The following is an 11,867-nucleotide window of genomic DNA, read 5'->3' as shown; positions in this document are numbered from 1 at the left end:
AGTTGCTTACTGTCATGGGCATGAGATATTCCTAGTAGCATTCCGATTACCGACTCTGAATAACTGGCCGCGAATTAAGACAGAGAGACTGTAACGGGAAAGCATTCAACCTCAATATAATAACGTTGAGAAGATGTTTGTCTATATTTTCATTCTTGGTCATGCTAGTAATAATAGAAAATTTTCAAAGTTTCTCGCAACGATCAAGACGATTGACGTTGCGGTACGTAAACTTGTGCGTGCCTTATCTTTCTTCCCTCTACTTGACACAGTTAATTACAACGAACACACTGGCATACCAAGCCACAACGGTGGACAGAGGTTAAGTACTGGAGGCTATTAATGACGGTGTCTTTAGCTTCTTCCATGAAATAGCCATAAGAACTTGTTTGATTCGACAGAATTACAGCGAAGTAAGTAAATGCGATAGTGGAGTGTTCTGCAGCTGTGACGTACCGCCATCAATTTTATTGAACAGAACGTGTACTGTTCCATATTGGTATTTAAGCATAAGAAATACATTCTCATTCGTATAAGGATACACAGTCATTGTGGATAAAGAAAAAGTATCCTTTTGCCCTCCGGCATTCTTTTCCCCGCGGAATCATCAAGAATGAAAACAAAACTGTGTATTTTGACGCAAATTACGGTGGCACTTCCTAGCTTATTCGAAAAGCATCTGCTCCGCATTACGTCTTATTGATGGGTTGTTTTAATATTTTATACTGTGGAACTATGATCTTTCTTGACTATCCTCTATAATATCGAAGATAATTTCTTGTGGAAAATAGGAATTCTGTCATGATGTTTGTCAAGCACTAAAGAATAACTGTAAACATGTTATTTTTCCTGTTAGACTATTTCATTTTTGATTATGAATAATTGCTACTGTACATGTATGTCCCGCAAGGTTCAGTTTCTTGAACCAACACAAATCCGTAGAAATATTTTCAGGAGCATTATGTATTAATTTTCTATCATTTCATTGTGGTAGAGTTAGGCAATATAACTTAAGAAATCCCATAGTTATTTTTCATAAGTACAGGGCTTCAACGCTAACATATTCTGTATTTGCTGCACTTCACTTTCTTCTTCCTTTTATCATTATGTCTATTTGTATCATAGGTCTCCCGTGTAGGGCTCTCTTGCTCATTTGCACCCTTAACGTCACTAAACTCACTCTCCATGAAACGGGCAGTTACGTCACACTCATTGTTGAGCACGTATCTGGTCATGATTGAAAGATATATTGTGAGTTTTATTAACCGTTAGTGCAATATGTACACCATTAGAAATTATGTTATGAAATACTTTGCTGTGAAGTAGGAATCTGGGGTTTGTATCCGCTGAGGGTAGCAAGGGTATAGGGTATAGCCATAGAGTACACTTTTGTGAGCCAAGAAAATGTACCAACCGACATTAAGTTTTAATAGTTGTTTAATATATGCCAGACCACAGCATTCATCTTTAGATGAGCAAAGAATTGGTTGGATATGTTATTTCTGCTGCCATCTTCCCTATAAGTGAGACTGTTCCTGTAGTTTCTTGCAACATTGCTGTATGCTGCCGATTATAACGCCAAAAATATGAACTTTGAAAGTTAGTCATGTTTATGTATTTCAAGATTCAGTAGCGCTAAAAGCAATAAAATTTATCTGTTGTTGTTTTGAGTCATCAGTCCGTAGACTGGTTTGATGCAGCTCTCCATGCCACCCTATCCTATGCTAACCTTTTCATTTCTGCGTAACTACTGCATCCTACATCTGCTCTAATCTGCTTATCATATTCATACCTTGGTCTACCCCTCCCGTTCTTACCACCTACACTTCCTTCAAAAACCAACTGAACAAGTCCTTGGTGTCTTAAGATGTGCCCTATCATTCTATCTCTTCTTCTCGTCAAATTTAGCCAAATCGATCTCCTCTCACCAATTCGATTCAGTATCTCTTCATTTGTGATTCGATCTATCCATCTCCTCTTCAGCATTCTTCTGTAACACCACACTTCAAAAGCTTCTATTCTCTTTCTTTCTGAGCTAGTTATCGTCCATGTTTCACTTCCATACAATGCCACGCTCCACACGAAAGTCTTCTAAAACATCTTTCTAATTCCGATATCAATGTTTGAAGTGAGCAAATTTCTTTTCTTAAGAAAGCTCTTCCTTGCTTTTCCTAATCTGCATTGTATGTCCTCCTTACTTCTGCCATCGTTAGTTATTTTACTACCCAAGTAACAATATTCATATACTTCCTTTAAGACTTCATCTCCTAATTTAATATTTCCTGCATCACCTGGCTTCGTTCCACTGCACTCCATTACTTTTGTTTTGGACTTATTTATTTTCATCTTGTACTCCTTACCCAATACTTCATCCATATCATTTAGCAGCTTCGCGAGATCTTCTGCAGTCTCAGATAAAATAACAATATCATCGGTAAATCTCAAGGTTTTGATTTCCTCTCCTTGGATTGTGATTCCCTTTCCAAATTTCTCTTTGGTTTCCTTTACTGCCTGTTCTATGTAAACGTTGAAAAGGAGGGGGGACAAACTGCAGCCTTGCCTCACTCCTTTCTGGATTGCTGCTTCTTTTTCAAAGCCCTCGATTCTTATCACTGCAGACTGATTTTTATACAGATTGTAGATAATTCTTCGTTCTCGGTATCTGATCCCAATCACCTTCAGAATCCTAAATAGCTTGGTCCAATCGACATTATCGAATGCCTTTTCTAGATCTATGAATGCCATGTACGTGGGCTTGTCCTTCTTGATTCGATCCTCTAATATCAGACGTAAAGCCAGGATTGCTTCACGTGTTCCTACATTTCTTCTGAAGCCAAATTGATCTTCTCCCAACTCAGCTTCAACTTGTTTTTCCATTCTTCTGTAAACAATACGTGTTAAAATTTTGCAGGCATGAGATACTAAACTAATGGTGCGATAGATTTCACACCTGTCTGAACCGGCTATCTTGGGAATAGGTATAACAACATTCTGCCGAAAATCGGATGGGACTTCTCCTGTCTCATACATCTTACACACTAAATGGAATAACCTTGCCAAGCTGGTTTCTCCTAAGGTAATCAGTAATTCAGAGGGAATGTCCTCAATTCCAGGTGCCTTGTTCCTATTTAGGTCGCTCACAGCTCTGTCATACTCTGACCTCAAAATTGGGTCTCCCATTTCATCAGCATCAACAGCCTCTTCTTGTTCCAGAACCAAATTATCTACATCTTCACCTTGATACAACTGTTGGATTTGTTCCTGCCATCTTTCTGCTTTGTCTTCTTTCCCTAGAAGTGGCTTTCCATTTGAGCTCTTAATATTCATACACCTAGATTTCCTTTCTCCAAAGGTTTCCTTGATTTTCCTGTATGCAGCATCTACCTTTCCTAGGACCATACAACCTTCGACATCCTTGCACTTCTCCTTCAGCCAGTCTTCCTTAGCTACCGTGCACTTCCTGTTCACTTCATTCTTTAATCGCTTGTATTCTTTTCTGCCCTCTTCATTTCTAGCATTCTTGTATTTTCGTCGTTCATCAATCAGGTCTAGTATCTCCTGAGTTATCCACTGATTCTTAGTTGATCTTTTCTTCCTTCCTAACATTTCTTCAGTAGCCCTGCTGACTTCATTTTTCATGACTATCCACTCTTCCTCTATTATGTTTCCTTCAGCCTTTTTAGTTAGTCCTTTTGCAACATGTTCCTTGAAACAATCCCTAACACTCTTTTCTTTCAACTTGTCTAGATCCCATCTTTTTGCATTCCTTCCTTTCTTCAATTTCTTCAGCTTCAGATGGCATTTCAGGACCAACAAGTTGTGGTCAGAGTCCACGTCTGCTCCTGGGAAAGTTTTGCAATCCAACACCTGGTTTCTGAATCTCTGCCTAATCATAATGAAGTCTATTTGATACCTTCCAGTGTCTCCAGGTCTCGTCCACGTATAAAGCCGTCGTTTGTGGTGTTTGAACCAAGTATTGGCAAGGACCAAATTATGATCAGTGCAGAATTCAACCAGCCGACTTCCTCTTTCGTTCCTTTGTCCCAATCCAAATTCTCCTGCTGTATTACCTTCTCTTCCTTGGCCTACCACTGCATTCCAGTCTCCCATCACAATTAGATTCTCGTCACCTTTTACATATTGTATTAGATCTTCTCTCTCTTCATATGTTCTTTCGTTTTCCTCATCATCTGCTGAGCTAGTAGGCATATAGAGCTGCACTATTGTGGTGGGCATTGGTTTGGTGTCTATCTTAACGACAATAATTCTTTCACTATGCTGGTCATAGTAGCTTATCCGCTGAGCTATTTTCTTATTCATTATTAAATCAACTCCTGCATTTTATCTGTTTGATTTTGTGTTGATAATTCGGTAGTCGCCTGACCAGAAATCCTGTTCTTCCTGCCAACGTACTTCACTTATACCAACTACATCTAACTTTAGTCTATCCATCTCCCTTTTCAGATTCTCTAATCTACCACAACGATTTAAACTTCTAACATTCCACGCTCCGCACTCGCAGAATGTCAGTATCCATCTATGCATACTTAAAATTTTACTCCAAGATGACAACTCTTAGAGACTTAGACGCTTGTCAGATATGAGACAATCGGATTCGTCTGACGTAGGCCTAAATAGTTCAGTGGTACTTTGGAAATGCATCAATTCGTTGTTAACACAATATAGTCATAAGTAAGGTCAGTTTTATTGGATTCAAATGTATTCTTTTACATACATATGCTTTCCTCTGAAATTCGCATAGTGTGAGAAACAGAATAAGTTTTCAAGACTTACGTGGTTCTCATGCAATAAACTTATTGATGTAGATTAAAATTTCTACAGTTTGCTTGAAACCATGGTTACACCCATCTCAACAGTTTCATCCAACTCATGGAAAAAGTATACTGAAGTATTCTTTCCCTTCGGTCTTTGCCAACAGTGAACTCCTCTTACACCCGGTGGGTCAGTGGTGATCTCTACGACCCAAAGACGATTACAGGTAAGTTATATCTCGACTATGCACCATCAGGAATGAATTCGTTCGTGCATCATCTTATCCGATGCACGTGCTGTATCAAACGAGTCTGATGAATGAATAGACTAACTAAAACCACGTACACGTGTTATTCTGTTCTTGTTTTTTTGTTCATTATAATAAGCTGAAACATCTTAATCAAGAACCATTGATGCTGCTTATGAAGTCTGATAACTTGTATGGATGTAGTAGTTAGTTGTATTGGTGGTTGAACACTATAGAGCTGCAAGAGAGCAATACATAAATATGGTGGTCTTTCCGAACTCTTCGTGTGTAATCGCTGTAGCCTTCGCTCGCTCGACCGATCGCTCCCCCGTTGTAAAGGGAGCGCTCGCTGTTTTTTTTTTTTTTTTGCTTTACGTCGCACCGACACAGATAGTTCTTTTGGCGATGAACGCGCTCGCTTTCAAACGCTTCTGATACGTGTTAGGTATACCACGAATATTCTCTTTTGAAATAGTTATGTGACGTGTATGTGCGGGCAGCACAAGTTAGCACAAGCAGCTGAGTGACGCGTCGCTTCCCTACTGTTTAACCGCTGATTTCTTTTATTCAATCGCTAGCGCTTTCATTGCATTTTTATTAATGTAATCTCATGGATATGGCAGCAAATATATTTCTGTTGGAAAATTAGTTAGATAATCGACCGTTAGAGTAAAATGTTTTTATGATAATTTCCTGCCCACAAAACAGTACTAACAGCTAGAACTCTTTTCTCTTCCATTTTTATTATTTCTGGCATTATTTCCTCCTTAATGGCGACAGTTCGGCCTTTACAGGCGGGTGATATTATTGTATGCTCACTTAAAAGGTCAACAGAATCAACATTACCAGATTTTGTGAATTGTGGTCTATTGAAGATATACATGGTCTTATATCCGCAGCACTTACTTCAACGCAGGCATCTCCATAATTGTATGCCCCCTTAGGCGTTACATGAACTTTATTCGTACTAGAGCTCGAAGGAGAACACAGTTGTTTTCCAAGAATGGAGGACCTAGCTGTCATATTAAACATTGTAATTGTTTAACATGAGAAGCACTGCACAAACCCGTACTTTTTAAAGTAGATATTATTAGCCCTTGAAACCAAACAAATTCCCATGGCGCAACAGCCCCAAAGGGCCTTGGCCTACCAAGCGACCGCTGCTCAGTCCGGAGGCCTGCAAATTATGAGGTGTTGTGTGCTCAGCAGGACAAATCCTCTCGGCCGTTGTTCTTGGCTTTCTTGACCGGGGCCGCCATCTCACCGTCAGATAGCTTCTGAATTGTAATCACGTAGGCTGAGTGGACCTCGAACCAGCCCTCAGATACAGGTTAAAATCCCTGACTTGGCCGGGAATCGAACCCGGGGCCTCCGGGTAAGGGGCAGGCACGCTACCCCTACACCACGGGGCCGGCATTATTATCCCTTACTTCTCCGAAATTAGTCCAAGCAGTGCTTGTAACTACTTTTTCTATTTTTCTGCTACTTCAAACTCTCATGATTTAATTTTAGTTTACGCACATAATTTTGACATTGGGTCCTGCATTGTCTTACCATCAGCAGAAACGGTGTCCGTTGACAGTGTTATACAATAATTAAAATTCATCTAGACTCTTAATTAGTATAGATCTACTAGTTAGAGCTACAGTTTACCTACTGCTACGAGAGGAGCATTTAACCAACACCGATCACCTGTGAACCGAGCGCTCGTTAATTATGTTACATCGTTATTCATCGGAAACATTCGATAATTTCGCGATAGTTACGATCCGCCTTCTCTGTGGGAAGAACGATATGTTGCGCTCGCTCTGTTGCAGCTCTCTGGTGTATACGTAGTTAATTCTGATTTAGGTTTAGCATGTATGCGGCCTGCGCATTAGGTTTCAGTCCGGTATTGGCTTGGTGTTACGGTAAATCCAAGGAAGACCATGTTTAAGGGATCCGGGAATGAAATTTTGCTCCCTGTTCCCGATGCTGAGTGCATTACTCTCCAGATTCTCAAGTGAATGTTCGGTTTGTGGTACAACCGAGAATCCAACCCAGGACTCAACGAAGGAAGATATGTTGTGCTAGGCGACGATGATAAGCGATATACTTCTTCTATTTTAGAACTCTTCTGATAACAGTATATCAACGTGTGGATATCTTATCAGGAGTGTTACCTTCAGTTCTAAGAAGTTGCGAGCTGCGGAAATTTACCGTCCGACTACTTAATACCCACTGTGAGATTACCGGTGGTGTATTTCCTTCTTCCCCCTCATAGCTTATGGGGGAAGTTGATAGAGCCCTGCACGGATATCGGCGAAGTTAGTGTCTTGGCGAATACAAACTGTATGGCAGTGCGGATAATTTTGCTGATAATTTCTAAATAATGACGATTTTCACTCAGGTAGACTGTTGTTTTTGCTTGTGATTAGGCGACTCTTGACATTGGTATGGGACAATAGTGATATATAAGGAGCCTTGAAACCGTAAAGCTGTAAATCTGACCTAAGCCTAACTTGCTCCTGTCCGCATTTAGTGGAAGGAAGGAACAAAGGTCAATACGGCGGTAATTGTCTCAAGAAAAATTTCCCTCATAAACCTGCTACAGTTGGGGTTCTGGTGTCAGGTGTCAGGCCTATTGTATTATGTTAACAGATCTATCCGTTTCAGAACCTTGGGTGTAATGTACTGTAGTTAAATATTTAAATTATCCGCGGATAACCATTTTGCCGATGCGGATAACCATTCGCGGATGCGGGTGCGGATGAAGGCAGTGCGGATGCGGAGCGGATACGGATATTATTTTGTATATCAGTGCAGGGCTCTAGAAATGGATTCGTCTATTCTCCCCTTCTCACGGGGGCTACATCCCCTCTCGCCGTGCATTCGGTCAAGCTGCCATGTCCCGTTTTAGTCGCCATGTTGTTTACATGACGTCGTAGGGAAGTACTGTTCACTCAACTCAGCATGGTATATAACGACGCCAGTTTCCCTGCGGACGTGTCCTACAGATTTTTGATAATAAATGTTGCAAGTGTTTAGCAAATTGAAGTATTTTAACACGAATTACATTCAACAGCTTAAATACGTAATGTCCGGGCTGTAATCTGCAGACTTTTATTCGTCATTGATAGACATAATGATTTTTTCTTTATCGAACGAATTATCTACCTGTAGCGGCCGAAGAGCTGTAAGCTTGCATTTCAGCGATGATAGGTTCGAGCCCCATCGTCGGCAGCCCTGACGATGGTTTTTCGTGAATTCCCATTTTCACACCAGACAAATGACGGGGCTATGCTTTAATTAAAGTAACAGTCGCTACCTTCCTATTCCTTGCCTTTCCTTACTCTATCGTCGACATAAACCTGTATGAGTTAGTGTACCGATAAACATACACAAAATAATTGTTTGTTTTTTAATTTAATGCTTAGGTGACTCAATATTTCCATTATGTAATAATACCGAGTGGATGTCCGGATCCATGGCTAAATGGTTAGCGTGCTGGCCCTTGGTCACAGGGGCCCCAGGGTTCGATTCCCGGCAGAGTCTGGAATTTTAACCATAATTGGTTAATTTAGCCGGCACGGGGACTGGGTGTATATGTCTTCATCTTCATTTCATCGTCATCACAACTCGCAGGTCGCCTACGGGAGTCAAATCGAAAGACCTGCATCTGGCGAGCCCAACTTGCCCTCGGACACTCCCGGCACTAAAAGCCATACGCCATTTTTTGTTTTTACCGAGTGGATCAGTGGATTTCTCCTGGTTTACTGTATCTGCCGATTACACGCTGGGATACTTGAACTCGATGCTGGCAGAATATTTTTATACAGATATTTCATTGGACAGTAAGCAGGTTCGGGATATAGAAAGAGAATGGGTGGCATACAGGGATGCTGTAGTAGAAACAGCAATGTAATGCCTAGGAATGACTGTGTGTAAAGACGGGAAAAAGCGAACTTCTTGGTGGAATGATGAAGTAAATGGAGCTTGTAAACGTAGAAAGAAGGCTTATCAGAAATGGCTCCAAACAAGGGCCGATGCAGACAGGGAATTGTACGTAGATGAAAGAAACAGAGCGAAACAAGTAGTTGTTGATTCCAAAAAGAAGTCGTGGGAAGATTTTGGTTATAACCTGGAAAGGCTAGGTCAAGCAGCAGGGAAACCTTTCTGGATTGTAATAAAGAATCTTAGGAAGGGAGGGAAAAAGGAAATGAACAGTGTTTTAAGTAATTCAGGTGAACTCATAATAGATCCCAGGAAATCACTGGACAGGTGGAGGGAATATTTTGAAAATGTTCTCGACGTAAAAGGAAATCTTCATGGTGGTGTCGCGAACAACGGAGCTCATGGGGAGGAGGAAAATTATGTTGGTGAAATTACGCTTGTGGAAGTGATGGTAAATAAGCTACCATGTCATAAAGCAGCAGGAATAGATGAATTTAGACCTGAAATGGTGAAGTATAGTGGCAAGGCAGGGATGAAATGGCTTCATAGAATAATAAGATTAGCATCGAGTGTTGGTAAGGTACCTTCAGATTGGACAACAGCAGTAATTGCACCTATCTATAAGCAAGGGAACAGGAAGGATTGCAACAACTATCGAGGTATCTCATTGATTAGTGTACGAGGCAAAGTATTCACTGGCATCTTGGAAGGGAGGGTGCGATCAGTCGTTGATAGGAAGTTGGATGAAAACCAGTGTGGTTTCAGACCACAGAGTGGCTATCAGGTTCAAATTTTCAGTGTGCGCCAGGTAATTGAAAAATGCTACGAGAGGAATAGACAGTTGTGTTTATGTTTCGTAGATCTAGAGAAAGCATATGACTGTGTACGGAGGGAAAAGATGTTCGCCATACTGGGGGACTATGGAATTAAGGGTATGTTATTAAAATCAATCAAAGGCATTTATGTTGACAATGGGTTGCAGTGAGAATTGATGGAAGAATCAGTTCTAGGTTTAGGGTACTTACAGGTGTTGGACATGGCTGTAATCTTTCACCGTTGTTGTTTGTAGTTTATATGGATCTTCTGCTGAAACGTATAAAGTGGCAGGGAGGGATTCATTTCGAAGGAAATGTTGTAACCAGTCTGGCCTATGCTGACGACTTGGTCTTAATGGCAGATTGTCCCGAAAGCCTGCAGTCTAATATCTTGGAACTTGAAAATAGGTGCAAATGAATATGGTATGAAAATGAGCCTCTCGAAGACTATATTGATGTCAGTAGGTAAGAAATTCAACAGAATTGAATGTCAGATTGGTGATACAAAGCTGTAATAGGTAGAACATTTTAAGTATTTAGGTTGTGTGTTGTCCCAGGGTGGCAATATAGTAAGTGAGATTGAATCAAGGTGTCGTAAAGCTAATGCAGTGAGCTCGCAGTTGCGATCAACAGTGTTTTGTAAGAAGGAAGTCAGCTCTCGGACGATACTATCTTTATATCGGTCTGTTTTCAGACCAACTTTGCTTTACGGGAGCGAAGGGTGGGTGGACTCAGGATAACTTATTCATAAGTTAGAAGTAACAGATATGAAATTAGGGAGAATCATTTCTGGTAAAACAGGTGAGAACAATGACAGGAGGGTACTCGGAACGAGGAGATAAAGGCTAAGTTAGGAATGAACTCAATGGATGAAGCTGTACGCATAAACCGGCTTCGGTGGTGGGGTCTGTGAGACTAACGGATGAGGATAGACTACCTAGGAGAATAATGGACTCTGTTATGGAGGGTAAGAGAAGTAGAGGGAGACCACGACGACAGTGGTTAGGCTCAGTTCCTAACGATTTAAAGATAAGAGGTATAGAACTAAACGAGGCCACAGCACTAGTTGCAAATAGAGGATTGTGGCGACGTTTAGTAAATTCACTGAGGCTTGCAGACTGAACGCTGAAAGTCATAACGGTCCATAGTGATAATATATGTGTGTGTATGTAGTTATTTAAGTGCAATGTGAGCTGCAATAATTAAGACCAGTAGCAATTCTCATCAGATATCACATTCAACGTATACAGTAATTGCGATGCAAGTACGGGTATTTTTACGGGTTCTACGGCCTTCTCCTTCTGCTCACGGATGTGCCGTCTAATAGTGCATATTTAGCCTCACATTACGTCATAACTTAACGCTGGCTACGTGTGCAAGCTTAACCAAACAGGCTTGTATTCAACCCCATTCTTAACCTCACAGGGGCACTAACCTGACTGGCCCTACTACTGCTGTAACCAGAGTTCGTTATCCACATGAGAATTTAAATGACCAAACAATCGCGAAAATTAACTCCCAAGTTATATACACATTGACGATTTACCTGCCACTTATATAACAGCATTTCTACAAATTTTTAAATATGTCTGAAAGTAATGACATCTATTATGTTTAATAACACTATTTGTAGCGTATAATTTGATAAATTTCAAGAGCTCATAAACGTGTTCAAGCATATACTGATTTATTTTTGCAAACAGAACTTAACACTGAATATTGAATTTTCACGACCACATTGTAATCGAAAGCGACTTTCAACCTATTAGGTCGTGTTACGTACATTTAGTACGTGATGAAGAGATGTTAAGTACAGAACAAAAATGGCCAACCAGACACCAGTGGGATCCGAACCCACAACCTCCCGATTTCGCGTCGGGAGGTTGTGGGTTCGGATCCCACTGGTGTCTGGTTGGCCATTTTTGTTCTGTACTTAACATCTCTTCATCACGTACTAAATGTACGTAACACGACCTAATAGGTTGAAAGTCGCTTTCGAGAACTTAACACTCCTCTACAAGAGCTTTCTAATTACATCTCATTGTCTAAGCCTGCATGTCACTTTGCACTCATTTCAAGATAGAGAGAAGCAGGATAAG

At 40.7% G+C, this 11,867-nt stretch overlaps 1 protein-coding gene across 2 annotated transcripts in view; it reads left to right on the top strand.

Annotated features, from left to right (window-relative positions):
• The window catches only part of LOC136864160 (angiogenic factor with G patch and FHA domains 1), a 663,154-nt gene that overhangs the window by 571,575 nt on the left and 79,712 nt on the right, over positions 1–11,867 (top strand). The window lies entirely within an intron of this gene.

This window comes from Anabrus simplex, chromosome 2 (genome assembly GCF_040414725.1).
Source record: "Anabrus simplex isolate iqAnaSimp1 chromosome 2, ASM4041472v1, whole genome shotgun sequence".
NCBI classification, from domain to species: domain Eukaryota; kingdom Metazoa; phylum Arthropoda; class Insecta; order Orthoptera; family Tettigoniidae; genus Anabrus; species Anabrus simplex.
This window is presented reverse-complemented; position numbering and strand designations above follow the sequence as displayed.